Source organism: Grammomys surdaster, unplaced genomic scaffold (genome assembly GCF_004785775.1).
Source record: "Grammomys surdaster isolate TR1022 unplaced genomic scaffold, NIH_TR_1.0 126241, whole genome shotgun sequence".
NCBI classification, from domain to species: Eukaryota; Metazoa; Chordata; class Mammalia; order Rodentia; family Muridae; genus Grammomys; species Grammomys surdaster.
In genome coordinates, this window is record NW_021621041.1 from 6,103 (window position 1) to 10,396 (window position 4,294).

Here is a 4,294-nt window from a genome sequence, read left to right on the forward strand (position 1 = left end):
AGAGAGAGAGAGAGAGAGAAGAAAGGAAGGAAGGAAGTGAAGGCATGATTTTGATGGAGGAAATATGAGGAGGTTGATTGGGGTAAGGTAAAGATGAAAATGATATATTATTCACATAAAATTCATGATGTCCTTGTCACTAGATGAATAGTATTCTATTCTGTAAATGAACCACATTTTCTGTATTTTTTCCTCATTTGTGGGACATCTGGGTTGTTTTCAGCTTCTGGCTATCACAAATAAGGCTGCTATGAACATAGTGGAACACGTGCCCCTGTGGCATGGTCGGTCATCTTCATATGCCCACGGATGATATAGCTGGGTCTTCAGGTCGAGCTATTTCTAATTTTCTGAGGAATCTTCTGATTGATTTCCAGAGTGGTTGTACCAGTTTTAGACTAACGTTTCATATAACAAACATCAGTTTATTACTCCTAGAATGGCAAGCCACCTCAAGACAGATTAGGCAGTAAACAACACAAGACTTAGCATTCAATATTGAGTGACTCAGATTCCAGCTCTGAGTCCCAGCCCAATGGTATGGTAGACAGCATCCTAGAACCTTCATCTGTAAAACAGACTAAAGAGCACATTACCTTTCAGGGATTACTGCAAAATTAGGGGTGAAATATGTAAAACTCTGCAGGCCTACTCTGTCCCTGTTACCTAATGGACACTAAATAAACAAACATTAGTTACTGTTTCTGTCACTGGTGTTAGCGTTATTAGAGAGCCTATGCAGGATAGGTGACATCGTAACTGTACACTGGTAAACTGTTTTGATTTTTCACATCATTAGGAATAATAAGAGACTGAGACTAAGACAACTCTACTAATTAGCATCTTGTGTTGATTTCAATGATACCCCTTTCACTTGGTCTTGCTAACTCTGAACTTTGCTAATATTCAACCCACCTTTTTATCTGTTTTCAAAAACAAAAAAAAATCGTATAAAGTGCAATATTAAGGTGAGCTGACAACTGGTTTTTCTTTTTTAATTATTTATTTATTTTTAGTATGTGTGTGGAGATGTGGGGGCACCCTCAAAGACTAGAAGTGTGTGGTCCCCTGGAGCTGGAGTTAGAAGCAGTTGTGAACCTTCTAATGTGGGTGCGGGTAACCAGGCCTTGATCCTCTTCAATGGCACTCTGTGCTCTTAACCACTGAACCATCTCTCCAGCCCCTAAAACTGCTTCTCTTAGTGAAGAACGGAATACCTGTTTTAAAATTGTATCACATTACCTGTTAAGGACTATCACAAACAACAGATGCTGTTAAAAAAAAAAATACAGGTTGTGATTTAGCAATTAAGAGCAAGAAGAGATGTACAGTGTAACAGGCGTCCCTCTGTCCTCAGCCTTCTGTCAGATTTCCATCAGATGTAATGGAGGCAGCCCTCAGGTGGGGTGTTCTCAAAGATTGGACACCATATTGCCCACCAAGTTTGCAGAGCAAATACATGTTGTCCCATTTATTGTATATTCTTCAAGCCTGTGACTTTCCCTAAATGATTTTTACTGTTTGTTCTAATTTGTTTTCTAAGCTGTGATAAACATCACGATGAACACCAACTTAAGGGTTTTATTTATACTGTCTCACAGCTCATAGTCTATCATGAAGGGAGATCAGGGCAGTAACCCTGGCAAGCAGGAACCTGGAAGCAGGAATTATAACAGAGACCATGGAGGAATGCTGTTTACTTGCTTGCTCCCCATGGTTGGCTCAGCTTGTTTTTTTCATATGACCAAGGACTACCTACCCAGGGGTCACATTGCCCACAATTTGTTGGGCTTTCTCACATCAATAATTAGTCAAGAAAATTCCCTACATATTTGCCCACAGACCTGTCTGATGGAGGCCTTTTTTTCAGTTAAGAAGTTGTCTTTGAAGATGAGCCTTACTTGTGTAAGGTTGACAATAAACGCAAAACAAAAAAGTCCAGCAACAAGAGAAAAGTCCAGCATGCTGTTTTCTGACATTTTATGTATTTCACTTCCCCTAGAAAGAGTGGGGCCCAAAAGCTTCTGAATCATGTTGGGCTGTAGTTAAGGACATTTACACAATCTTCTCGCATCTAATTTATCTTAGACATTTTATTCCAGGAAACCTTCCGAGGGCAGAGGGGAAAGTCCATTCACCCCTGTCATATTCTACCCTGCCCTGCTGCACGTCAGCTCAGTGGCTGACCAGTGGCAAAGTTTTAGTGAAGGTCTTTTTTTTCATTATTTTAAAGTTCAGGGATACAGTGTTTCTGAACAGAAAAAGCTGCACCAAATAGCTTTGAGAACAGGTTTGATAATTTTTTAAAGAACATTTTTTTAATATTTATTTATCTTATGCATGAGTACACTGTAGCTGTCTTCAGACTCACCAGAAGAGGGAATTGGGTCCCCATTACAAATGGTTGTGACCCACCATGTGGTTTCTGGGAATTGAACTCAGGACCTCTGGAAGAGAAGTCATTGCTTCTAACCCCTAAGCCATTTCTCCAGCCCTTGATAATGTTTCTTAATGAATCTACCCTAAAATTACATGGTTTTCAAACTTGCTTGCTTTCAAAACTTAAACTGTTGTGAAGCCATTCAATAGTAACTAATATTTCACTCATGGTTTATCAAGCTGCTTGTGCATGTCTCATGCTGCCGTGTTGAAAAGAAGAAAAGATGTTTTTATTTCCATGAAAGTTGTAGTGAATACATTTTTTGAACTGAAATTTTAGTTCAAAAACTTCAAGGCAAGGGAAAAGGAGACTCATACCTTTCAAATTCTTTTTAATACTACAACTAAGGAGCTTTAGTTTAGAAATGGTTAACATATTCCAAGAAAAGAATCTGACGAGCTTCAATGAGTCTCCCCTAAGAAATGGGTAGTCCCATTAAAGTCATAGGTTCATGGATTTGTTTCAGCATTTTACAGTACCTGTCTGCATAAAAATATATTCTAGTGACAAAGTGTATGCCATTATCAGGTAAGTATTCGCAACTGAGTCATGTTTTGGCTGTAAAGTAAGCAAAAGAATTAAGAATCCTGTTGTAGCCAGGTGATGTGGTGCACATCTTTAATCCCAGCACTCTGGAAGAAGAGGCAGGTGGATCTCTCTAAGTTCGAGGCCACCATTGAGTTCCAGGATGTCAATGCTACACAGTGAAATCCTGTCTTGCAAACAAAAAAAAATCCTGATACAATAAAATATTTAATCAGGGACAGCAAGGTGGCTGAGCTAAAGCCATTTGCCACCAAGTCTAATGACCCGAGTTTACTTCCTGGGACACAAATGATGGAGAGAGAGAACTAACTTCCTCAACTTGTCTTCTGGTCTCAACATGCACTTCTGAGGTTTACACACGCGCGCACACACACACACACACACACACAGAGAGAGAGAGAGAGAGAGAGAGAGAGAGAGAGAGAGAGACTCACACATGTATGCACACACAAGTGCAATTAAAATGGAGCATAGATCCATAGAAATAAGAAATGGATAACAAAATACATGAAATAAAGAGAAGATTCAACATAAAAAAGAATAGCAAGGAATGAGTAAAAGCAATGTTTGAAGAAACTATGTCTTAATATTTCAGACTTCAAACAAAACATGAGTCATTTAAAGCTGCTTTTATCAGAGAAATAAAATATCAAATTCAAAGAGAAACTTCAGAAGCTTTAAATTAGAAAAAATACATCGCTTATTTATTAAAAGGCTCCAAGTATCTATTATAAAATATGGAAAGCAGAATATAATGGGACACCTAAGGGAAGAATAACAGCTAACCTGAATGTATTCATTGATAGACAATCTTTCAATTGCCTTTTTATCTTAAGTCCCTTTCTATTCTCTACTTTACTTTTAGTAATATTTTTATTTTACCTTATTCAGCAGGGATTTGTCCCCATTATCTTTTTAGATAGACCCACACTTGGGGGCTGGAAAAATGACTAAAAAGTCAAGAGCAGTTGTTCATTTTTCAGAGAACCTGTGTTCTGTTCTCAGCATCGAAGTCAAGAAGTTTGTCCGTGTGATGATCAATGACCACATCCTGGTCTGGTATGAGAAGACAATATTGGTTTTCCTCCCTTAAAGTTTATTCATTAGGAAGAAGCATCTAATGTCAAGTCACTACAAAGATTCACAATGTAGAATGTGATCACAACTGAATTACCTTGGACACTTAACTCTGGAAACACTTTCAATAATGTCAGTTTAGGATGCTAATAGAGGTCACTTGGGAAATCATTTAAAAAAAAAAAAGAAAATCCACTTGAGGAAGGGTTAATAATCAGTATAAGGACCTCA

At 38.1% G+C, this 4,294-nt stretch overlaps 1 pseudogene; it reads left to right on the forward strand.

Annotated features, from left to right (window-relative positions):
* LOC114613551 overlaps positions 1 to 4,045 on the forward strand; it is a 9,603-nt pseudogene extending 5,558 nt beyond the window's left edge.
* The last annotated feature ends 249 nt before the right edge of the window (positions 4,046 to 4,294 follow it).